We start from the raw sequence: 26632 nt of genomic DNA on the forward strand, positions 1-26632 counted from the left end.
ACAGAGTGTACAAGGAAGCAATGACTGCTCCAGATCCCTCATCCTGCCTTCATCCCTCACCCAGAGAAGAAAAGCAAGGGCAGCTCTGTCACACATGGGTGCACAAAGGCAGCTCCTGGAAGAGCGTGGCTGGCAGACAGTGCAGCCTGTTTCTGTCCTCTGAGGACTACCTGGGATACAGATCAGAGCTGCTTAAGTACAAGGTTTTGGAATATCAATTCCTCCCCTGACACAGGCTCTATAAAATTCCCATGCAAACAAATTTTACAGGTTCTGAACACACTGCAGTCACCGAACTGGGGTTAGTTTATTTGCAGAACTGCAATAGTGGCAGGTCAAGGAAAGCTGTCCCAGCGTGTGTTTTGACAGCTGTGAGCCACCTGGGGACAGGCCACTGCAGGGGCTGTCACTGCAGGGATGCCTCTGCTGAGGCACTCAGCACTTCCAGCACAAGTGCCAGAAGCTAACCAGGATATTTGGGTGGATTAACTGCTCAGACAGCAACTTAAAAACACTGAAGCACAGAGAAAAATGTTCTCAAGACTCTTCCCCAAGAGGGGAAGCCCTGGAAGCTGCATCCTACACAGAGGATTGGTAGAAAACTGATGAAGGGGGGATATTCAGACATTTGTACTTCTTGAAAGTTGGCAGATTAATTCAAATTTGAAAGCACATGACAACCAAATAATTCCTGACAGCCACTTGAACACTTCCAACAGAAACAGAGCTGGAATTTGCTGCTGATCCAAATGGAAGAATTTACTTTCTTAGCAGCTCTGTGTTACTCTGAAAACTGAGTGTTTCATCCCTTCCAGGCCTGCCTTACTTTAATATCTCTACAATGACTGATTAATAATATCAACTTGTTTACTCAAACAGGCCAGTGCAAGACACATTAAAGAGTCAACAAAAAGGTATTAGTATCTCCTATTTCCACCAAATCTAAAAAAAAAAGTGAGCTAGACCTAGTCTGGAGCAGTGACTCACTCTGCATGCATTCCCCATTTCTGAGGAACCTCTGGTTCTGCTCTTTTTTCATGACAAAAGCTCCTGACATCAGCAGGCAAGTCAGTTAGCATTAGCTAATTAAGAACACGGAAACCTGTGACCACTAACCCAGCACATATCTTTTGGAATAAGCAGTGGGACAGCTTATTCCAGCAATGGGACAGGCACTCGGGTCCCTCACAAGCACAGCAAGTGCCAGAGCCCTCGGGCTTGGGCACTGCCACAGCTGCCTGGCCAAGCTGGAGGAAACCTGGTGATTCAGCTGACACAGGATCCAGCCCCAGGCTTCCTGTGGCTCACCTAACCCTCCTTTTCCTCCCTGTTCTGCAGGGAGGGCTGGTGCCTGCCAAGAAAGAGCTGCATCACAGAGTGGGGTGGCTCTGTGCCCTCCCCTCTTCACCCTCCCCAGCCCCTTCTGCAAGCAGCCAGCAGCACTGTGCCCATCCCAAAAGGGCTCTGCAAGCTCCAGCTGCCAGGACAGCCCAGAGCAGCCACCCTCAGGACACTGAGGGAAGAGTCAGTGGCAAGAGACACAAGCTTGAGTTTTCTTTGCATCCCTTCCCAGGTGACTGGAAGCTGCAGAGACCTCCTGACACTGCAGGAACCCTCCTCCACAGGCACAGGCTGCCTTTGGAAATGTTTGCAGGCAGGAGAGGACACAGACACACCACTCCCATCTCCACCATCAGCTCTGATGGCTGCTTTTACTGGTCCAGTCCAAGCAAAGCCTTTGGGGTTTTACAGACAACAGTCCCAAAACTGACGGTGACAGGAGGACATTATGGTGCACAGAGCTGGTCCGATGAGTCCTCTGAGGTAAAGAGCCTCCAATGCTTTGGAGGGAGACAGGAAAGCTGAGGGATTGATGGCCTGTAAATGAAAACCTATCACAAAATCCATCCTCTCCTGCTCATAATCAGTTTGTGTGCTCGTCAAATGCTCACCACAGTGTTTTGCTCATCAGATTCCTACAAGACAGCACCCACACCCTGGATGTGGTTATTGGCAAACACCAAGCTGATGGAAACACAAACTTTTAATTGGCAATTACCTTCCAGCCAGCCACTGGTCAGAGGCACTGGCTGGAACCAGACCTTCACCACACTTTGGTGGTAGATGTCATCCAGGTAAGATCAGGAGATGCTGCCCCATCCAGAGAGACTCCACCATGGATGATGCAGATTCTGAAATCAATTTGGTGTTGCCCTTTGCACAATTGTGGTTCTTGAGCTCACAATCACTGTGGTGCTCCTATCCACTCAGGGAGCTGTTTTCCCTGCCTCAGGAAGAAACACAGCTTTGAGCAGGCATTGCTTTGTGGCGCCAGATTTGGCTGAGTGGCTTCATCTCTCATCTGTGGATCTCCCCTTCAGTAAAGTCTTCCCAGCCCCATACACATCAGGCTCACCAGCAGTGAATCTACAGCTCTACTGTCAGGTCTGCAATGCTTTAACTATTGAACACCACTGTACTCTAACATCTGCAAAGCCATTACCCAAATCTAGCTTTATTTCTCTTAGTTCAGCTTTTCTTGGCCATGCAAAGCACCAAAAAACTCACCTCAACAGCCAAGACCAACTGCATAAATTCAACTTTCATTCTGAATTACTTCAAGCTTGCCTGGCTATTTGAATTGACCACCTTACACCAGCTCCCTCCAGCTCCTGCCTTTACACACAGTTCACCTTTTGACTGATCCATGCTGGCTGCGTGGCCCACCAGCTGCATCACAGGGAAAGGACACAGGGCTGCAGATAGAGATTCCCACTGCACAGGCACCCTTCAGGTCACTTCATCCCAATTCCATATTTAGATTACCTCCAGCTGCTGTTTCAGAAGCGCCTCTAAAACATCAGAAGTCCCATCAGCAGGTTTTGCTTCATATTCTTTCAGACTCCTGAAACTGTCATGCTGGGAGAGGCAAGCTCCCTGCTATGCTCATGTTCACCTGGGAGTGGACTGTGAAACTTTGCTCCAGTTGTTGCACAACTCACCACTGCTGCAGGGGAAAAATCTGCCAAATCCATCAGGAGCAGACACACATGTTGGAATTAGTCACTGCTCTTAGCTTGCCAGAGGTTCTCTCTGGATTTGGAGGCATGTCTCAATGGGGTATCCACCTCTGGACAAGTATGTTCCTCCAGCAAATCCAGGTGAGAAGCTCAGTTTCTCCCAGCTGGACCTGCATAGAGTGATGCCAGGTATTTTTCTGAGCAGCACTTGGGTAGATGCCCAGCAGGAATCTGGGCTGCAGAGAGGCAGAGCCACTCCAACAGTATAGGAACAAATGCAGCAAATCACCATTCCTATGCCTTCTGCAGAGATTTTAACCACCACCCCAACATCCACTGACAGCCTGGACAACCTGATCCTTCCCCTTCTGCATGCTGGTCCAAGTGTTTTCTCTCCCTTCATGACAAAACCAGATGCACTAGCTTCAATCATCTTAAATCCTTAGTAAAAGCAACTGCTGAGCCATCAGTCAATTTACATGCCTTTGACAGCCCTGCACAGCCAAGGAAGCTCTCTGGGGTGTGGTCAGGCCTGGATAATCATCAGCATGATCAGAACTGAACTGCAGCCAGCACCCAGAGAAAACCCAAAATCAGCATCAAACTTGCTCACAGCATCAAACAGGAATCAGCCCCTTGATAAAAGCCCAGGAGAGCCATATCCTCCACAGCAGCATCCAAAATACTGAAAGCTGGGGATATGAACAGAAATTCACAGGGATTCAAGTACACTAATCCCTCTGTCTTCCACATAAGAGAAAACAGAGAGCAAGCAGCTGAGGATGCTTGGTCACATGATACCAAATTGCCCAGAGGCTGGAAGGAAGCACAAGGCAGAAGAACACAAATGCTTCCACTCCAATTGCCCGTGGAAAGAAAAAAATAAAGCTTCCCCAGCCCTCAATGAAATTTCCCCCAACACATCCCTGTCCTCTGAGCCAGAGCTGCCTCTGATGCACACTAAGGGGTAAGATGCAATCCTGGAGCAGAGTGGATGGATGCTTGGTTACTCTCATCTACCAGAAGAAGGCTGAACAGAAACACAAAACTGCTTTGAGACTCAAATGGAAGGGAGAAGCACTAAAAGCTTTCTGCAGGCCTTACACTCTTTGAAGGCTCCTGTCATGGAAGACCAGAGCCAAGTGGATTGGATGGATGGATGGATGGATGGTCGGTCGGTCACAGAGGAGACCAAGTGCACTCCCACACCCCCATCATGCTGCAGGCTCACAGCTACAGCCCACAGATCTTGCTCAAAATGTATTACACACCTCTACAGAGTACTTATAATCTACAGGGCACAGTAGAAAACCGATAAAATACTGCTCAAGGCACCAATGAATCAATCCTTAAAAGCCTCTTCAACAAATACTCCTACTAAGTGTTGCATTTTGACACACCTCCAGTTTTAGTAGAGCAGCTACTCCAGGGTTAGAGAACATTTCAAATCATAACCCACAAGATTGGTTTAACTAACTTTTGAAATAGTTTGTTCATGTCAGTGGAAACCAAAAAGCAATATTCTCATTACCTAGCTACTACAACATGGAACAGGTGATCCTTTCAAGACGTCTCAGGAAAGGAAGAGCTGAACACTCATCTACCTGGAACTTGCAAAAGCAAACAACATTCAGAGATTATTTAAACTTAAGTGCAAGAAGGTAAAAGAGAGGGGGGCTGAGGTCAGGTGTTGCTAATGGACTGAAACTCAGAAGGCTTCATTTAAATTCCTGGCTCTGGCACAGAAAAGTCATGCAAGCCTCTCAGGAAATTCTTATGTTGATAGTAATTCTTATTCTTGCATAGTTCCCTAAAAAAGGAGCAGCATTAACACTTCCTTCTGCTTATTCTGTACCTTAACCATAAATGCCCTAAAGAAAGGACCAATCTCTTACTATTCACTGCAAAAACTCATCATCCCTCATTTTATGAGGGGACTCTCAGAGCAACAGTGTAAAAGACAGTGGGGTCCTTGTCAGCATAAGCAAGAAGGAATGAGGTTCATAAGGCCAAATCAGTGCAAATATTCTTCCCCAGAAGCAATTGGGACCTGCTTGTTGAGACCTGCAGGTTACCTTTAACATGCTTTAAGCACATGTCCCTTGATTTCCCAATATTCAGCCCCAAAGGAGCCCAGTTCCTTACAAGGTGGGCTGCAGAGCTGAGCCTGCAGCCTGGCTCAGGAGCAGCTGGATAAAGCCCTGCAAAGCCCATGCAGCCCAGAACACTCTCCATCCCCCCAGCACCTCCAGCCCTGCTCTCAGGTAGTGCTTTGGCAGGTAAAGGGACTGATACCCAGTGTGCCACGATAAAGCAAGAAGCATTACTCAGTCTGTTAAACTTCCCCTCCCGCCCAGGCGGGGGAATCAACCAGATCCCTAAATTAAATCACAGTACAGTCACTGCTTATTCAACACCAGCAAACAAGCTCCTGCAAGCCAAACACCCGGCATGATGGTGCTGATCCCCGGCAAGCTGGACAACAGGGAGTTTCGGCTATTAATTTTGGAAGGGTGGGTTCTGTGCCACCTTTTGGAAGGTACAGCTGTGGCCAAGCAGTTTGCAAACCATTCTATCAGTGGAAGGTAAACAGAGCTGTCCGGAAAGAGCACAGCCAAGGCTGAAATTCAGGCTGCCCAGATGATAAACATCCAGAGAAATGTGTCAATTAATGTTTTCTTATATAAGAAACAAAACACTAGAAACTACAAACCGTACCCTAAGTGTTGTAATTATGTTTCAAAAGCATCTTAAACCCCAGGAATTTCAGTAACAGATCTCTAACTAGAAAAAGCTACTGATAAAAGAAAAACCATTTTCCATCCTTCCCGTGTTGCCTGTGATCTTATTTAGAAAGTGCTTGGAAAAAAGGGAAAGAAGTCAAATTAATTTGTTTCAGAGCAAGAAAGCAACATCAGACTGCAATAAATCAGTGTCACTACATAGCTGTCCTAGTGGCTTATGAAGTAGAAAAAATCTCTCAGTGAATTCACCACTTATTTACTGTATAATAGATGGTGTAGATCCTATCTACTCTTCACAAAATCAGAAACATTAATCTCAAAAATTAATGTGAAATGGCCAGAAGTGAAGGAAAGCTGCTAGCTTTGCCTCCCAGGAGGCTGCAGTGACAGTGAAATCACATTTAGTCTAACTGCAGGGTGTTCCCCACACTTCTCTATAATTTAAGTTAATATGGGGAGGAGCGATAGGGAGCCAAAGACAGCAGTCAGCAGTTCAGGATCAGGCCAGCTCTAGTTTGTGACTCTTGGACTTTGGAGAAGCATTAATAACCTCCACAAAATGCGCTCCCATTAGCATGTTTCAAGGTTAGGTAAATGCATCCAGCATCAAGGCTAGGAAAGTGCATCAGGCACTCCTGGAGACAAGCACTAACTTCTTCTTAGGTCCCTTCAAGCTGCTTTGTCTCTTCTTCCTCCTCCTTCTCCCTTCATTTCCCAGCTCAGCCAGTGCCCAATACCCCTAGGACAGATGCTGTGGTTGAAGAGATGTATGCACTGTAAACAGCATGCAACCTCACCACTACTTTGAATTTCAGGAGGGTGTGAGAGTCCTCCAGCTGTGGAAATCATTCTTTGCAGACAGATGCTTTGCAGAATAATATCTTTTCTTAGCCTTTAGGCTAAGAGATAATATAGTATCAGTTTAATAAAACATAACTTAGCAAAACCTCAGAGCAATACATTCACTACAAACAAAATCAGGATGTGAAAAAGCTATAGTAGAAGTGTTTTACAGGTTTGCAGACAAATGAAGTTTTTAGAACAAAAAATTCAGCATTTCAGTTCAATACTTAAAAGTACTGGTATGCAAGTGTCTTAAGCTAGCAGTGACTACTAAAGTGTTTAGAGAGGGTCCACATTGGTTTCCAGCATCAGGTATAGCCAGAAACCACAGCAAGCAAGATAAACTCCTCTGTTAGGAAATGAAATCCTGCCAGCCTGTAATGCCTCATGCCATGCCAGGCAGCACCCAGAGCCCAACCCCTGCAGGGGAAAGACCCCAAAAAGCCCAGCAGCCACCACAGCCAGCAGCCTACAGCCGCTTCCCAAAAGCACGCAGAGCTCCTCACGCTTTCTACAAGGCAGGGGTTTGGATATTTAACACTTCAACATGCAAGTTTAAGCAGTTCTGCTTTGTAAAAGCCTGCTGCAGACCGAGATGGAGCAAACCTAGAGCTGACACGCCCTCAGCCCTCGCCTGAAACACGAAACCCCGGCTTTGCCCAGCCGGGGCAGCCCTGGCCGCTGTCTGCAGGCGTCAGGTGCGCTGATAAATCCCAAACTCACACACACCAACACCTGGAACTCCCTCTGCCCTCAGCTGCTTTCCTCCATCTACCACAGCGGGAGGAACCACAAGACTTTTAGCAGGGAAAAGCAGAGCAGAACAAGTCTGTGCGGGACAGTCTCTGCACAGCCCTCCTCGGCATTCCTTACCCTGCTCTCTCCTCCCAGACAAGAAGGATCGCTCCCCGGCCCGGCCCGAGCTCTGAAGCGTCTCCCACGCCCCCAGCCCGGAGCTGGGCAGCCAGCATTCCTTCCTTCCTCCCCGCCCAGCGATGGGAGGTCGCTTCCCAGGGATGCGGTCACGCCGCGCAGAGATGCGGCCCGAGCATCCCGGCAGCGCCCGGAGGGGATGCTCCCCAAAAAACAGCTCCCGGGCTTTTGTTGCTTGGCATTTGGGACCAGGAAACAGTAAGAGACAGAGCTTTTAGGTAAGCAAACTATTTTTTTTTATTAATAAAAAATAAAACACAAAACCAAAACTGAGCAAAAACCCCCTCTGCTCTTTACTCTTTAAAACGAATGGATTTTGATTTGCTAGTTCTCAGCGTGTCCAGTCAGACAGCAAAGCACAGCTTTTATTTGGCTTTATATACTTATTTTATGGATGTCTTTGAAACAACCAGAAGCTCACTAAGGATCCAGACCTATTTGGCCTCAGTCTGAACTGAAGGAGGATGCTGCCTGCTATTTCACCTCATAGTTCCTCAAAAACAAAAACTAAAAAAAATAATTTTAAAATGGTCTGAATAGATTAGATTAAATGAAATACAGAGTTCAAAGCTGGCCCATACTGTAATATATTGCATTACCTCAGCAATTAATCCTTGTCTGCTCTAGATGAAACAGGAACAGACATCTGCTGCTAGCCAGGAAGACACAAGCAACAGAAACATCATGTACTGTGTTCTGCTGATGCAATGAACAGGAGCAGAATCAATCACCAGAAAGGTTAAGTTGGCTTTCCAAACTATAACCATATATTTCAGAGATTTCTGTTCCTGTTAAGTCCATAATGTTTCAGCATTTCTATAGCTAAAAGGAAAATGTGTCATTTACTAATAAACACAATATTTGAATTAGTAAAAAATCTGAAGAACTCATGACTGTTCTAAAAATTATGGTGACTATAGTCACTGGGTGGTTTTTTTTTTTGTTCTTTCTCTTTAAAAATTACATCAGCCAGGAAAGTGAGTCACTGCCTGGTACCATTTCTTGGGTATTACCTGAAAATTTAGCTTCCAGCTGTGAAGTTTCAAAAGAGGTATAAAACACGCCCCAAAAAAACAAAACAAAACAAAAAACCTAACCCCAAACCCACAGCCTGCCAGCTTCCTCAGGACGGTAAACATCATGGAAACCAAAATAGAGGGTTTTATGCCCAGAACTGCAGCTGCAACTTAAAAAGAAAGAAGTTAGATTGGAAAAACACTTCTGCAGTCCACGGAGACCAGGCTGAGTGCACGTCAGACAGGGTTTAGGGAAGAGCAACTTCAGCTCTGCTCTGACTTGCACCAGCAGCCAGCTTCAGCATCACATCAGCCTCTGGGTGCAGGGAGCCCAGCTGGCTGCTCTGACCAAAACCAGGGACTGCATCCAGCCTCTGAAGCCTAGGGGCAATCAGGCAACAAAAATGAAAAAACTCATGAAGTTTAGTGTCTCCACTTTCCATCCTACATGTGAGTCTACTGCACAGCACAAATCCATCCTGTAAGGGTTAGCGAAGCTTTGGGGCTTGACAGCTCCAGGGGAGAGCATGCCAGAGCCCAGATCCCAAACTAGGTTGTGAATTTCTATCAGTGGCAGAGCCATTGCACAAGCAATGTCTGCTATTGAGGGGCAAAAGAAAAGCCTCCTCTACTTGCCTGTGTCATCTGGAACAGCAAGGCAGCACCTGCAGGTGTGCAGGAAGCAGACTGGCACCTAAAAGCCACCAGCCCATGGGTCTTCAGACCTCTGCTTACCCACTCTTCTTTTTTCAGGTAAGTGTAAAGCATCCTACAGGGCTATCAGGTATAACCACTTCCTCTGACTGAGATGGAGAGGACATCCTTACCCTGCCACCAGGTCCTCAGTGGCTCCACCACAAGGAGCTCAATTCACGCACAGCGCACGTGAAACACCCATCTCCCACATTTGCAAAGGAGCAGAGATAGCCAGTTTTTCCAGAGCTTTAAGAGCACTCTGCTCTGTGAATACTCCAAATCCAGTCCTGGCGGTCCAACCTGCAATTACAGGCAAACCTAAAATAGCAGCTCAGTGGTGCCAGCACCACTCATCCCCACGTCATGTCCCGACCCGGCACGCCAGGGTGGGGCCAGCGCAGGCAGCGAACGCACAGTTCCCGGGCACTCCCAGCAGACTTCCTCAACACGCCTGGTCTCACTCCACTCCCCACACTCTTCCAAAATAGGAATTATATCAGTGTATTTTCCTCTTCTTCCCGCTTTAACAAGAGCCTTTTAGGGAAGAAGAAGGTGCCTGAGGTGCTCAGGTGACACATCTACTCCCCGGCGTGGAACATTGTGGTATAGGTTTATGCACAAAGAGAACTTCCAGCACTGGCAGGATTCCCCCAGCACATCATTGCGCAAGGGGACACATCTTCTCCACAGCTCCAGCTGCCAAGTTTCACTGGGAGGCCACTAATACATGTTTGCCCTCCAGAAGGTACTCAGTGATGGCTGTGGGAGTGGCAGCTGCTGCCCTCCAGGTGACAGGGGAGCAGAAAGGGTGAATTCAGGAGTCATCTTTCACCACAAACCCTCAAAAACAGACCCTGTGGCAAAGGGGAGGGAGGGAGTTCATCCAGTGTGCTGGCCTTTGGCTACAGTGGGCTGTGCAGCCCCACTGCTCTCCCCAGTGATTCCAGAAGAGGACAATCATCTGCTTCTGGACACCAAGTTTTCCTGCCCACTCCAGGAGTAGTGTTTTCCTCACTAACACCAAGACATACCATGCTGATGTTGGAAGCTGCTCAAGATAACTGGTGATGAAATCCACAGTGACGAACAAGTCCCTGGGCATGTTACATCTGTCCCAGTGATTTTTGGGATGGGCTTTAACTGTTGGCACTTCTAGCTCCTGCGAAATATCTAAAATATCTGTTTGCTGGGATGCAGCCAGCCCCACTGTCAACCAGCCATGGAAATATAGAACATGCTGGTCCACTCCAGCATCCATGCTAGAGAAACCTCCAGGGGCGGAAGGTTGGGCCACAGCAGCCCCAGGAGATCCCAGAGCCAAAGGAGCATCAGCAGACGTTGGCAAGCCTTCAGGAGCTGCAAAGGTGGCTCAGTCTCCTGCCTCTGCTGCAAATCCGGGGTTTTTGGGAACACCCCCTCTCCTTACAAAAAAAATTAACAAGAGAGAGAGAAAGAGAGAGAGAGAGGGAAGGGGGAGAAGTTCAAAAGAGTACCTAACTAAAACCATTTAACTTAAATAGTCTGCTTCACCAGAGAAAAAACACCACACTCTATGAGCCAGGGCTTCAGACAGCAAAGCTAAGTGGCCACCACCAGCCCATTTTGGACTGACATCAGTGACCATTTACCATGTGCAAGATGTTCCCCTCCTCCAGTTCTGTCCACAATCTCTTATAAATGTAAGGATTTTAATGAAATTATGAACAGATAGAAAGACTCTCACCTGTGCTTTTTGGATACAAATTTATGCACTTTTTGCTTTCTCCCTCAGTGCTAACCAATGCCAGTGTATATCCCATCAATGTAAACAGCTATAGAAAGATGTGACAACTGAGGAGTAAGCATTTGACCTTAACTCCTCAGTTTATCAGTCTTTCTAAAGAAAAAACAGGTCCATCTTTGCTAGATTTCCCCCTTAAAAGCTTCCTGAGCTGCTCTGTCAGCGAGCCTGTCATCTGGAAGAAAGCAAGACATTAGTCAGGCTCATGCTTATTTAATAAAAACCTTGCATATGCAGGAGGGACTGAAAGTTGGTCTTTATTTAAAAAACGCCTGCAAACTTGAGTGTGATTTTGCAGTGCAAAACAGATCTGAGGACTTGCCCGATTTACCCTGTGCTCCACCAGTGCTCAGCTTAGCAATTAACCAGCTAATTATTCACAGCTTAGATCAGGGAGCCAAGCAGTCACCAAAGAAGTCCACGAGAATGCCCAGATCACCGCGCAAAGGATGTTTTATGCCTTGCTGTTTCATAAGGAAATCGGGAGGCTTCGACTGATGTCAGCTCCAGGAAATGCGCCACAGGGAGATGATGCCGGAAGCAAGAGGTTTATATTTAGTACTGAGTCACCCACTTTATTAAATTCAAAAGACAAAAAAAGGTGGATGTGGAGAGGGGATAAGTGGGGAAAAAGTGCACAAGTTATTCTCTGGAGATCACGGGCCATGGGGAGTCCAGCACTGGATGGGTTGTTTTGTTTTTTTTTTTGTAAAGGGAGAAACAAATTAAGAGATCACCTGGAAACCCTTTCTGCACATCCACTGGAAAAGCATGAGCTGCACTTCCCAGGGCAGAAGCCAGCACTGAAACCACTGCAGGAGTCTGCAGTGCCTTTGGGATTTCTCCAGCCAGTCCTGAGCAGAGCATCACCAGTTCTGAGGCACTTTCCCATCCTGTCTGCCACATCTTTGAGCCAAAGGACAAGCCACTGGAAGGAACTTGGAGCAGAGAATATTTTTAAGCCAGTTTTGCAGCTCCACCTAACCAATCACAAAGGGCACCTTGCAGCACTCACCCCCCAAAGAAAGCACTTAGGGTGAGCACAACAGCATCCGATGAAGCCTAATGGCTGTTACTGAAGCATGGGAAGAGGAATTGCCCTGGCACACTAAACCTGCACCCAGGCAGGGCTGACATCATCCAAAGGCCATCCTGTCCCTTTCCTTCTCCTCAGCATTTCAGTCCTGGCCAAGGGGTCCAGTGGACATCAGCACAAGGAAGATGAGGCAGTGGGCAGAGGATGCTGTTATGTCAGCACAGCATCCCAGCCAGAACCAGCTCAGGCACCCCACAGACCAGGCCACTGCAGAAAGAGTGGCACTGGGTCTGTAGGAGGGTCTTGGAGACACAGTCATACTTTTTCATCTTTCATCTCAGCTGCCAGCTCTGTCCATTACCCAACCCTGTCTTTGACATGACTCAGGCAATCCTCTGCTCTCTTGGAGAACATGCTCTGATAACTATCCACCCTCAAGGAAATAGTATTTTACACTAGAGCTGCACTACTGCAGGGCACAAGTGACTGTTCACAGAATATTTCTGAACAGGAAAACCATTCTGATGGATTATGATCCATTTTTAGAAACATTCAATCTAGACACATCTACAACTGAGACATATACAGCATCCATGTGGACTGCATCCTCATGGAATGTATTAATATGGAAGAGCTGCCATTTAATAGGAATACAGTTCTTTGAACTAAGGTCTTTTAACATACACTAAAGAAAGCTTTAAGAAGCACCAAAAAACCAATTGTAATGTAAATGGCTGCACAATGCAAATTACAGGAGTACAGATTTGTTTAGAAGAGGTTCATATTTTCATACAAGTCTGTCATAAGTCTTTTAACTTTCTATCAGTGATAAATACTCTTCAGCCTAAGCAGAAGCAACACCTTTAAAAAGTTTTCAGCTACTTGAGCCAGATTTTGCCCCTGAGAAGATTCACTTTCTTAATACTAAAACATAAATACTGCTACCAAAGCCAAGCGCTGCACCTCATTTAAACTTAAAGTCAACTGAAAACAAGAGCTCTCTCTAATGCCAAACACCACCAGGGACTTGGCTATAGGAGCATCCTATTGGATTACTAATAAAATAGGAGTCATCTTCAAAATAAAACTACAACAGTTAAAAACATGTGGCTTCAAAAATAGACCTGTGGACTGTAGCAAGGCTGGCAATCATGCAGAACCAGAGGTCAGGAAGTGCTTAATACCTTCCACCTGTATGCAAGAAGAGATTACACCTCTGCAGTCACAGCCTCCTCCAGCCACCAAAGGGACACTTGGCCAAGTGCTGACCACTGTGCAGACCAGTCTGCTGCACCCACTCCTGGCCAGGGCAGGCTGGGGGACATTGCCACTGGGTGGCTCCTCAGTCCCACACAGCCCATCAACATCTGCAGGGAGCTGCCGCTGTCAGAAAGGTTTCAGGTACTGCCCAGCCGGGCAGGAGCACACACCCAGCCCAGGCAGGGACTGGTGTCTCATCTGGACACCCTGCCAGGGGCACGTGGCTCACCATATTGTGCAAGGGGGCCTGCAAGTTCATCTGTGTTGGACTAGTCCAAAATCTCATCTCAAGGGACTTGGAAGCTTTCTCTGGTATTTAGCTCATGCACTTGTTGGCTTCGCTCCAATGCTCTGTTTATCTCAGACCCCAACAGAAAGTTGGGGCTCCCACAACTACTGCACTCTTTTCAAATATGCAGAAAGGTGGGGTAGAGCTGGGTTACCACTCACACACACACTCTAAGCTGTCACCCATAGCCTTCAGGTCCCTCAAGCACAATCTTCACCACACAGCTCATTACACTGTTAATTAGGAAGCCATCTCACATTTTCCAGACCATAAAAAACAGCTACTAATAGCAGACTGTCTCTGTGCTGTGAAGCCAGTCTTTGCTTTGACAGCAGATTTCTTGATTCTCTAGTCTGTTGTTGTTGTTCAGTTTAATGCTTTATGAATTACTATTAAAGAAACCCTCATGCTAGAGGTTAACAAAACAAAACCAAAAACCAAATATCTACAGATCCTACATAAAGCCAAACAAGGCATGGTATTTGATAGAAGGCATGAAGCAACTTTGGAGTTCAGGCAGAAGAGGTAGATCTGTAGCTGGGAGCAATGACACCACAAGGTTCAACATGGATTACACCAAAGAGGTCCAAATGCTGAGCAAGAACATCAGCTGTGAGTGTTACACGTGAAAGGGCAATGCACTAAAGAAAGTGCAATGCCTTGCTGTGTGCCAAGGTGATATCAAACCAATGCACAGAGCTTTAATTGCTGAAGTGAATCATTGACTGGTACTGGTTGTAAAGGCTCTTGCATAACAGCAGGTTTCAAGGACTGTACAGGGCAGAATCTTACTGCATTTCATGCCTTTCAAAACTCTTTCTATACAGACCTTCAGAACACAGGGTTGCAAAGGGACCAACTAAATCAACCCTATATTACCCAGGAAAAGTATTTATACTACTTAGAGAAAGGGAAGGAAGGGGAGGGAGGAATAAAATTGTTGCCATTAGTGATGGATCTAACTAATGTAGGCTGGGCACTGCCATCACCATCTGTCCAGCACAGCTGCAGTAACTTTTGGGACCTTCTTTGCTGGGCAGAAGCAATGTCAATTTTTCAAGTTTTCGGCAAGAAGTCTGACTGTGCTGCCTTTGCTTGAGCATTTGGTTTATATAATGCAGTGGCAAGAGCCCAGCTGGAAATCAGATCAACGAGAACATTACAAAGGGGTGGGCAAAAGAAGGGCAGGAGCAGGATTGCACAGGAACCTCCCATCTATGTCCCCAAGGAAAGCTTAGTCCCAACCTCAGCCAAACAGTGCAGAAAGGAACAGGCTAAAGTTTAGCTCAGACATTAAGGTTGCTTATTCAAAGTATTTTCAGTCCTCAGAAGGCCTGGTTTCCCCTCTCTCCATATGGAAAGGTGATTTCTATCTAAGTGAGGATTCAAAAACTTGCTTGTTATTACCAGGAGCACCGAGAAATATGAATGCTTTTGTAAATATATTTCCATTTGTTCTCTACTGACCTTCAGAATGTTGCTATCTCAGAAACAGTTCTTAAAAGCAAGGGCCAACTTTCTTCCTAAATGCCTGCCCAATACCAATCACAACAAGGTAACTTTATATACACCCACAACACCCTATGTATTCCCTAAAATAAAGTCCTCACAATCCATTCTTGGAGGCAAAACATTTTGTGCAAAATTCAGGAAAAAACAGCTTAATTGCAATATTGTTTTGGAACTCACTTCCTTTATTTCTATAACCAGCTGGAAACAAGCACCTTGGTCTGTTCTGGGTCAAGGAAATGTTTAACTACAGGATTTATAGCACAATATATATGTGTATATATCACCACAGCACTGCAGCTGCTCAACAGTTATAGCAGAAGGCAAACACTGGTTCAGCCCAAGGAAAACAGGGATGGGCTGGAATATCAGCCTGCTCACTAACATCTCACTGCAGAGCTCCAAGGCAGACAGAAGGCAAACACTGGTTCAGCCCAAGGAAAACAGGGATGGGCTGGAATATCTGCACCGAGATGTTAGTGAGCAGGCTGAGGCTCCAAGGCAGGAGAGCATCCAAGCCAGACCCTGGGACAAGACTCAGCATCCTGGAATCTCAAAACCACAGCCCTGTTCCAAACCCAAACAACACTCCACAAAGCCTTCCTGGCTGATTAGCAGGACGGAGCACAAGACTGCGATGGCAGCACAAACAAGGAGCCAGAATTTATGATCTTTCAGACCCAGCTGGAGCAATGCTTCACAAAATATGAATGCCAATTACAGGGATGGGTAGCTTGAATTCAAGTTTCCACTTGGTTAGTGCTGCACTGGACAGACTGAGAACTTTGGTGCTTGCCCAGCAGTTTCATCTGCACCAAGATCTTCCATGAAAACAGGAACAGAGACTGTGAAAACCCATGGGACCTCCTCCAGTTCCTGACCTTCCCAGCAGGGCAGAGCCAAAGGTGACAAGTTCAGTCCTACTCTTTGTGAAAGTAGAGCAAGACACTCTGCTACCTTGTAGTGCAGAAGAGAGTGGAAGAGGCAGATCAGCAACTCCCCTTCCCTGTTATTTTGAGCAGAATCCATGGAGCAGAGGTCCTGGTAAATGGGCTTCTGCTACCAGGGCTGGGACAGTACCACATGCACCATCACTGAGGCAAATCTGGATCCACACAAACAGAAAAAAAACCCAAATCTGATCAAAAAATGGACTTCAAGGGAATGAGCACATAGAAAAAAAAATTCAGCTCTGGTTTTCAGGTAACACAACAGGCAAGGAAGAACATTAAAGTGACACACAGGTGACTGTGCAAACTTGTTCAGGAACAACCCACTGCACATCACCTTCCATCTAATCCAGACAGGATACAAACTTCTTTTATCCAAGGTCTTCAATCTGAATTTCAAACATCTTGTGTGTTCAACTCTGAAGAGCCCCTAATTTAATCACTAATATATTGGCAAAAAATAAGCCACACAGATATAATGCAGAATCACATGCCGTCCTATTTGCTTTCTAGTATAGAAATACTTCTCATATGTCAACCTTCAGGGGGAAAAAAGCAAGATAAAACAAAGAAGATTTTTTCTATAGCTTCCTTTCCCACCACCTCAGAGACAATTTCAGTAGCAATCCAAGAGGATGTCCCCAGAACTTTGCAATCAATTATTTCTGTTTTCCCCTAGCAAGACAGTCTCCCCATCATTTGGGCACAAGGCAGGAGAAGCAGTTCTAGCACACAAAACTCCAGCAGAAGCACAAAACTAGCAGGACACAGGCCAGGGACAGGATTACCCACAACATCTGAGCCACAGACCCATTCTGCAGCTGGTATGGCAAACACTGATAGAAGCCAGCAGCATTTCTGATGTTACTCAGCCTGTCTCATCTACCAGATTATCAGATCTTCTTTATGCTTTTCCCCAAGTTGGTGTTTTGCAGGTTTTTTGTTGTCTTCACCTGACCCTGCAGTGGGCAGCAACTCACTTTGCCTTGTGTAAGTTCCTGTATTTATACAATTTTTTAAAACAGCCTAGCTAGCATATTTTCAATAAAAATTTGGTTTCCTCTAGGGAAAAAAAAAAAATTTTGTAAAGACCTAACAGGAGTCAGTTTTTCCACTTTAAGAATTTGAGATATAAATAAATAGCCCCTTGACTCTCAAAGTAAAAAGCATTCAACTGAGCTAGACAAAGGTTGAAAGCTCATCCCTAGGCTTTGGGAGAAATAAAATCCTTCTAGTGTCCTTCTACAGACAGTTTCATGACTGTTTACAAAGATTTTATGAGACAATACAATATTTCACATTTTGAAGTTTTTTTTTACAGCCTACTCTAGAATGGAATTACCAGAAACAGAACAGGCCAAGTCAGAGTCTACAAAAACTGAAGAGAAGGCAGCATTTTCTCTGATTACAGAGAGACCTTTGATCACCAAGGTCACGTAAACCAGGCACACAGAGCATGCCAGTCATTAACAGCCATGGAACGGGCACTGGGCAGAGTCTCCCTGCCCTCCTCCCATCACACTCCCCTGCTCATTTATTCCCAGCCCTGCCCTAAACAACCATAAAGGCTGTGTCTGAGCTGGAGGAATTGCCAGGCAGCACCGCCTGCTTCCAGATCCTGGGTCAGCTGCATCCTGCCTTTCCTCATGGAGCCTGCCAGCAGCATTCCCTACCACCCTGGAAAAGGACTCACTGCCCCACCAAGCATGGCAAGGACAGTGGAACACAAATGAAACAGCACAAGAAGTCAACACTTGAGGTTCACGAGGCAGAGGACAGATGCCCAGGGCAAGGAGACACTCAGATTTTCCCTCTGCCCTCCCATGGCCAGCCACTCAGACTTGCCTAAGCTTGGATTTGAGACCTGGCTTTGCCAAGAGGCAGTGAGGGAATGAGATCACCACACCAGATACTGGTCAGCCCCTCTTTCCCTCAATGTTTTTTCTGTTTTATACAAAGAGGGAGGACTGTGCTGCTCAGGTCTGGACAGACAGGAGTGAGCTGGAGGCTGTGGGGCAGTCTCCTGGCCACTGGACATCCCTGCAGCACCCGAGCTGAGACATTCCTAAAGTGGCAGCCTAATGCAGAGGCTGTGGACTAGAGTTTTCAATTGTTTCAGGTCCTTCAAGAAGCACAGCTAAACTTTGATCAACATCTATAACTACAGGGCTGACAGACATCTGGCTCTACACCTTTCCAACACTGGTCACCTTAGCACTTCTGCATTAATTAGCAGCAAACAGATTTTCTGAGGTATTTTATAGCTGAAGGGCTTCCTGTGGCTGCCAATACCCCAGAAACCAAGACATAGATGTCTTGTGTACAGTTTTCAGCCTGATGAAAAGAAAGACTATTTTTAATCCAAGCCTACATAGGGTGGGGCTCCAACCAGGCCAAAAAGCCACTATAATCCACAAGACCAATGCCTGGCAATCTTTGCTTGCAGGCTGATGTGTGTTCTATTTTGGGGATGGGAGGAATTTAGAATAAAAAGATATATAAATTAAAAACAAAGGAGGCTATGAAAAGTGAATAGAGGGAAGGGCCAGACTTATCCTGTGTATTTTGGTCAAAAGAACAGGGCTCTAAAAGAACACAAATCAGAATTACTCTATTTTCCATTTCCCACAGCAGTTTATAATTTATAACACGGGCTGAGGAGAGTACAGCCCCAGTATATTTTTTTACAGGAGGAAAAGCCAATCCATGGCTCCTTCCACAGCAGTGAGACCCTTGGGAGCACGAGGCAGGAAAACAGCCACCAGCTGTAGCCATACCACCAGGATCCCATACAGGGTTTCCTATCTCAGACACCAGTACAACAGCTGTTGGGACACCTCACTGTTTTGTGCAGTTGGGACTGCAAAAAAGGCAAAGCAGAGGACTGGAATCTGGCAAGTTTTGCTTATTTAACAATTCTCTTGGCAGAATGCAGGAAGGGCAGGATGAAGAGATGTACACAGGGCTAAGTGGAGGACCAGCAATGATGAACCTCAAGCACTGCTATCACTTTGGCCACACACTTCTTTAGGAAAAAAGCCAACATCTAAGAGACATGGTGAAGTTTAACCCAAACATTACAAGCATAGCAGCAAAACTGGATGTTGAACACCTCAACACATGATTATCGACAACTTCACTTCATCCTTCCTTGTTCTACACATAAGTAACCTCATCAGCTACCTCCTCTCTCATGGACAGCACTAAGGGCAGTATGTGATGAGGAAACAGTCAATGAGACAGTTAAATCTATTGTCAACTTTCAAAAGAAAAAACAAAAAAGCTTACTTAAAACATTAGTAATTAGGCTTCCCGCAGAGACACTACACTTCATCTTCTCTTGAAGATCACAGTAAAAGTCTCTCTTCCAGCTATTCAGTGGGGACTCCCAGCAGCATCTGTGAGCTGTCACTCTTTTTACAGGAACAAAAAACCTACTGAAGCGGCAGGAAAAACAGCTGTAAGCATTTCAGAGAAGGAAATGAGACAAGGAGACTGGTTAGAAGCATATGGCCCATATGGATTGACATGAGCAATCTGCAGCAGTCCTAACCAGAGCTTCCTATTTCAGACAGTTATCCTGCTCCCCACATCCTCAGACACATGTCAAATCAATCATGATTTTATTTCTTCCATACTAACTCCCAAATGTTACTAGTGCACAGGCCACCACAGCCCATGGGGCCAGCCTGGATGGTGCAGGAGTCAATTTGCCCCCAGGGATGTGCACATTGCCCAGCAGCACAGGGTGCTGGAGAGTGCTGCCAGCACAGAGGACACAAGGAAGGGGACCCAAAGCAAGCAGCCCACTGGCCAAGGCCGCTGCATTTCATGGGCAGTCGTCACCCTCGTGGCCCAGCTGCTGAAAGGTAGAGACAAACTAACAGGAATCAGCTGGCAAAACAAACAAAAGGGAAAGAATGACTGTGGATAGCTCCATCTCTGCTGACAGCAGCTCTCCTGAGGGCATGGAAGCCCCCTTTTCATCATCATGCCACTCACAAACCCAGTGCAAAACTAGCTTTAAATAGCCCAGGCATGAACCCACAAACCCAGACAGGAAACCCTAGCTGTTAGAGGTGCACACATGATATAATTCTTCCAAGCAGGCCAGACAGGACTTGCTTATCATCCTTGGCGTTTTTAATGCATTACCAAAAAAAGCCAACATATTTTAGATTCCCAGGAGACCAGTGGATGCCACAGTAACTGAGTGGACTGGCTGGCCACCACGCCTCAGCACCCTGCCCAAGGAAGTCCACACCCCTGATGGGAACAGCTCTGCTGGGAGAAGGCAGAGCAGCCAAGCAAACAGCCCTGATGACAGGGCAGCTGCTGGTCAGCACTGATGTCAGTCGTGGTCAGCACTGATGTCAGATGTGCCCACCTCAAGGAAAAGCTCTATCATCTCCAAATCAAACAGTGTGGCACTAGCAGAGCACAGATATGCATGTCTTCTCCTCCCACCCCACTCTCCAGGCCTATTAGGTGGGGACTTCTGTCTTCAGCTCCATCAATTTACCACATTTTCCTGTTTAGCTGGTACAGGTTGCTCCTTACATGGCTGGCAAGGAACACACCAAACACCTGAAATCCCAAACACAGTGCCTGCTGCCCCAACTGGGCTCTGCAGCCACAAACACATCAGTCCCATCTTTTGGCTATAAACAAATCATCTCTTCAATCAACAGTTAAAAGAGTGGGCCTCCATCACCCTCCCTCAGCAGCATGTCCCCAGTGTCACAGCACACCCAGCCCAGGGGTGCCAGGGGAGATGGGCTGCACTGTGAGATGAGGAAGGAGGATTTCTGACAGCCAGGATCCCCTGTCCCCATGCTGATGGCACAGCGTGGCAATGCCACCCAGGTAAAGCAGAGGAAATCTACACCCTCAGCCCTCCATTTGGGAGGTATTTGCACAAACCAGAAGACTCTTCATGGAGCATTCTGCAGTGCTCCAAGTGGATCTCACAACACATGGAAAGGTGCTATCCAAGTCTCCCCTTCAGAAAAACTTGACCTAGAAGCAGGAAGGATATCCAAGGCAGGAAACTCTAGCAAGGACAGGACAGGCTTGACCCATCACCTACAACTTCAGCATTGAAGAGCACAAAGTAGGCAGCTGGTAAGGCTGAAGCTGAACCAATGCTCCTTCACCCACCTCATACTTACTCCCTGCACACTGGAGATACCCATTTTTAATTCAATAAACCCAAGAGAGACAGTACACCCACAGGCACACCCAAACCCCTGTGTACAGAGCAGGGGACACAACAGTAGCTCATTCCTGAGCAGCAGTCAGTCACACAGCTGATTACAGCAGCCCAGTCACTGCCAGCTGAGCTGCTGCTGCCCAGGGGACCTCCAGGATGCCCCCTGAGCATCATTTCTGCCAGCCACAGCACCCAGGGCCCAGATGCTGGACCATCAGACAGCTGCCTTCAGCTTTCACACCTCCCACCTACTCACCCACCAGCAGCAGGAGCAGCAGGTACCTCTGGGCTAGAAAAGAGTGCAAATGGTGCAAGCAGGGGCAGCTGAATCTGCACAGGAGCCCGAGCAACTCTCTGGGATGGTCACAGGGTAAACAGTCCTCTCATGCCCTCTCTCCCCTACCAGCAGTGCTGCGGGCAGAGCTCTGCCAAGACATTACCCACCACAAACACAACCACTGCTGCTTGTGCAATAATCCAATTCCCAAAGTGCCAACAGGAATGTGCGTGCAAAGATGTCAACAGATGCTTATCGAGGGGCTTGGGGGCCAGGGATAGGTGATGTGACATTTGTTACAGTAACCCAACAAATTAATTCAAGGTTTAATTCAACCTTGCATCACCCCCGTTACAAGAGCTGGTCTCAGTTTTGCAACATGTTGGAAAAAAAAGATTCAGGAATGTTTTGCTTTGCATATGCATTAAGGCTATTTGGTAAACTTTCAAAATTCAATATTCACCTTTCACACATCTGCTGTAGGGGTTTCTGGATTCATGTTTGGCTTTTTTGATATAATTAGCAACTAAAATTACGACATGAGCTCAATGTCCAAAAAGATACACAGATCACTAAATGCACAGTAGTATTTAGTCCAAAAAGTGCTGAGCATGCAAAGACCACTAGTTGGTTGATAAATATTAACATAAAATGTTGTGGCTATTCCCACTTTGACAAGAAACTTCAAAGAAAGTTAAAAATTAATATCTGTTATTGCACCAGGCAGGTTGATAGCTTGTCAGTCACATGTTTAAACAGCTGGCCTGAAGAGATGAAAATCTGTTTTTTTTATGCTCAACTACTGCTCTAATATAGGTGGAGGCAAAGCAATACTCAAATTCTGAACAAAACATCAACTTAAACCATGTTTCTTTTGCTCCTTAGTGCTACTTGGCGGTACACAGATAAAAAAACAAAAACAACCGCGGCATAAATTTCACCTGTCCAAGCCTCTGCAAACTGCACAGCAACACTGTAGCTGCTGGCATTTCCTTCCTTTCCCACTCTCTGAGTGATCAGAAGCACCCCCACATCCCTGCACAGGGTTAAACTGCCTCCCAGCCCGGCAGGTCAGGAGCTGCCCTTGTGAACACCATCAGGAGAGCCGGGACTGTGCTTTGCAGGGCGCTGATGGGTCTGGACAAAACCTGTGCTGGAATAATCCAAGCAGGCTTGATGCTGCTTTTCCATCACCTCCTCTGCCACGGGCAATTCACAGGCAAGAAAATCAAGCTAACAGGCCTGTATCTAAAAAGGGACAAGCGTCCTCAGAGAATTCCAATCCACATCTCTCAGTTTTATGAGGCAAAGAAATGCAAAACATTGTAACTTAAAAAAAAACAAACAAACCCGAACCACAAACAAGAAATACCTCGTATTGATATAAAGCAGAACTTACTTGGTCTTTGGCTCTGCTGAAAACACGGCCCCTTTGTGTTTCACCACCTTTTATTTAATGCTGTGTAAAATAAGATTACCAAGAACATTATCTGTGTGTTGGGAGGCGTCACCAAATAAATTAGCACTACTTAAAATATGACCACCAAGACAACCTCAGGTGCTGGTGAGCTACTGATCACATCATCTGCTTAGATAAGGAAGCACATTACAGTATCTGTGATGGGCACACCCTCCCTAAATGCACCGCCAATCATGTAAAAGAAAAGTATTTATCCTCTCCCAAGGCACTCCATATGTTGCCAAAAATGCAACTGCCACACTGAAGCTCCAAGTGGAGCACTTGCATTTTTACCACACAAAAAGTGCAGATGAAGTGGTTCACAAGGCACACAGACCACTTAGCACAGCTACTGAATGAACTGTCCCAGCATCCCTTCAATCAATCAGTGAGCAGCGCTCTCCTCTGCTTCCCTGAAGTCAGAGCTGTTGTATTTCCGATTCCCCAAAGCCACTGGAGTCACTGCACTCGAAAGCCAAGTAAACACAGGAAAGAGTTACTAGAAGATCCCGCATGAGTGGATTCAGCACAAACTCATTTAACAAGACTGCAATTCCTTCACTCACCACCTTAATCTCACAACAATCGGAACCCGGAGCAGGAGTCAGCAAGGGAGCCCCAGGGGAAGGGCTTCCTCTGCATTTATCCAAATACCTAATGAAGTCATCAGTCCCCAGAGCCCCTCCACTGTGATGCTCATCCAGCCAAAACTGGTAAATAGGTTTCTGGAGTTTGGGTCAGGGAGATGTTTGCGTATTTTACAGGAGGGGAAACTTCATCAGATTAACTTTGATAAGAGAACAAAGACCCTGATTAAACACAATTCTTTATATCTAGCACTGAATAACTGAGTTTAATAATCACATTATGATCTCTTAGCTCAGACAAAGAATGAGTAATTCATCTTTCAAAAGCAAAAAATTCCTTCAAAGGAGCTTGGTTACAACCAAGCAACATCCTCAAATTGTTAAACCGTTGGCAAGATTAACAGGCTATGATAACAACAGCGTTTAGAAAAGGTTTCATTTAACAAACTGTTTTATTAGTTTCTTTTTTTAAAGAGTTATTTAAATGCAAACAAACAGATCTGGAATTTTAAGTCTCTGTGTGTGCACACACTCAAAGTAAGGCCATCAAACACCCCCAGGGCAGAATCAGCTGCAGAATATTGCACCCAGGGGACTTGCCTTGTGTCCACTAATCCCCCTGAATCACTGCTCTCCACTCACAAACTACCAGCAGCTCCTCTTTGCACATGATTTCTTTTCAAAACAGATTGAATTTCTATACATCATTATGCACAGCACTAGCACATGCTGATCTCGGTAACTATTCCCTCTTTATACCCAGGTTCCAGCTGTTGTCTTTAAAGTTACTCTGACCAAGTCCCCCAGCATTAAGGAGTTTTGCTTCTCAGGTTACCAGGCTCACGGGAGAAGTCACAAGTGCTACTGGCTGAACAATGGCTCCAAGTTGTCATGCAAAAGCAATTTACTTGAGATATCTATTATCTTTTATAAGTCGCTTCTACAGATTGACCAAAACCAGGAAGCCCAGCTCTCACATTCCACTGGAATTGTGTAACAGCAATAACAACCTCAAAGGCTGATTCAATGGCATTTTGCTCAGATCTATACCAGCAGCTCTCCTAAGAGATCAGCGAGTCCAAGTGATGCCCTGCTTGAAGGTACGGATGCTCTTACAGAGCAGGCACACGCAGCCTGTCCCGAGGAAGCTTTAACTGGAGGTCGGCTCCCATGCACATGTTTCACCACTATTTCTACTCAGAAAAACTTACAACTGGAGCACAGTCATGCCTGCAGAGCTGTTACCTCTGTGAGCACTGGGACTTGGGGTTATCCATTACAATATTTCCAGACAGCATCAGGGTGCCCCAGCAAAGGAAAGTTTGAAGCTTTAAATCCTGAAAAATTCCCTGCTCTTCTTCCCTTCCCAGGCTCCCAACAAGAAGCCATTGTTAGGAAGAGTAGGGTGACACTTCCTCTCCCAGTCCAAATTAGAGATGTATAAAAATAAACCCACACAGCTGTCCCACGACTTCACTTTATTTCACCCCGCTTCAATTAGATGAGAAGTCGTTCCCATTTCCTCACACTCTCCGCTTTGGGAATACCACCCTGCACAAAAGATAAAAGCGAAATACAAACCGAGCCCCTTTCCAGCGCCGCTCTGCGGGAACCCGCAGCGGGAAGCGGCACCTCCCCTGCCCTCGGCCGGGCTCTGCTCCCACCGACCCGCACAAAGCCCCGAGCCCGCCGCACCGGGGGCAACATCCCGGCTCCCACCGAGCCTGCCGCCCCCGGGGCAACATCCCGGCTCCCACCGAGCCTGCCGCACCGGGGGCTCCATCCCGGCTCCCACCGAGCCCGCCGCCCCCGGGGCAACATCCCGGCGCAGCACAGCGGGCAGCGCATCCCCGGCCCGGGCCCGCCCCGGCTCAGCCCGGGGGTGAAGTTTTCCAGGGGGATGAATCAGACAAGTGCCTTTTCATCGCCGCGGGGCGCGGCGGCGGCAGCGCGCCCGGCGGACGCGTCCCGCCGGCACCGCCGCCCCGGCTAGGGCCGGGCCGGGCCCGGTGGAGCCGCCGGGGCCGGTCGGTGTTCCCCCGCTGCCGCCGCCGCCGCCGGGATGCTCCGCGCGGGATGGAGCCCGTCCGGCGGCGGGGCGAGCGCCGCAACTTCGCCCGAGTTGGAGGCGCGCCGGAGGAGCCCCGGGAGCACTCACCGTCCGTGCCGCTCCGAGCCGTCCCGCCGCGCCGGCCCCGCCCGCTGCCCGCGCTCGGCGCGCCCCGGCCCCGCCGCCCCGGCCCCATTGGGCCGCCCGCCCGCACATCACGGTGCCCCGCGCTGCGAGTGGGCGGCCGCGGAGTCACTCAGGGCAGGGCAGAGCCCGGGCTCCCGCCGGGGCACGCCCCGTCCTCGGCCCCGCCGCCGCCGCCGTCGGACTGCTCTGCCGTGGCTTCGCGCCGCGCTGCTCCCTGCCTTCATCCCCCGTGCTGCATCCATCCTCGTGCCCCGAGTGTATCCCCGACCCCGAGCGCGCCTCGCTCTGCCCGGCAAGGCTCCCCGATTCTTCTCCTGTGTGCGACTCTCCTCCAAGCAGGCGTTCTTTCTTCTGTACAGGCATCCCCTCCTGCCGCGCTGTCCCTCCTCCCCCGCAGGACTGTGTCCTGTCTCCCACACACAGGCAGCCCCGGCTGCCTCAGCCCTGCCACGCAGACAGAGCAGCTCTGGGCTTCTCTCGCAAACCCCCCGTGTCCCCCCAGGAACAACCCTGCGGGCTGGTGCTGGGGACGTGCAGGGAAGGCTGAGGCTGGTGGGCAAGCCGGGCAGGGAGCTTGCCACCGAGCAGAGCCAGGAGTGCGGGTGCCTGGCCCTTGCACCCTGTTATTCTGTGCTCCTGGACAGGGACCGTTGCCATGGCCTTTCCCCACGCAGCTTCCAGCTGTCCAATTTGGGATAGGTGACCTCATAACTGTCCTAATTTCTACATTTGCTACGCAGATATTCACACAGAAAATTGCTAGAAGGGTTCAGGAAATCAAGGGCCTTAGGGACGCTTTTGCGTAAAAGTGGTGGAGAGCAGAA

At 47.6% G+C, this 26632-nt stretch overlaps 1 protein-coding gene across 3 annotated transcripts in view; it reads right to left on the bottom strand.

The window, feature by feature from the left end:
• The window catches only part of PLS3 (plastin 3), a 50166-nt gene extending 24336 nt beyond the window's left edge, over positions 1 to 25830 (bottom strand). Inside the window, exon 1 of one of the 3 annotated variants that reach the window (XM_039717300.1) lies at positions 25770 to 25830. The gene's annotated coding sequence lies outside the window, so the exon portion shown is untranslated. Of the gene's footprint in view, positions 1 to 7480; positions 7611 to 19364; positions 19499 to 25769 lie in introns of those variants that run through there. The other 2 variants (XM_039717301.1, XM_039717299.1) reach the window with 2 other exon arrangements.
• Between the last annotated feature and the right edge of the window lie 802 nt (positions 25831 to 26632).

The sequence above is a fragment of the Passer montanus genome, unplaced genomic scaffold, assembly GCF_014805655.1.
Source record: "Passer montanus isolate IOZ18808 unplaced genomic scaffold, ASM1480565v1 scaffold38, whole genome shotgun sequence".
NCBI lineage: Eukaryota > Metazoa > Chordata > Aves > Passeriformes > Passeridae > Passer > Passer montanus.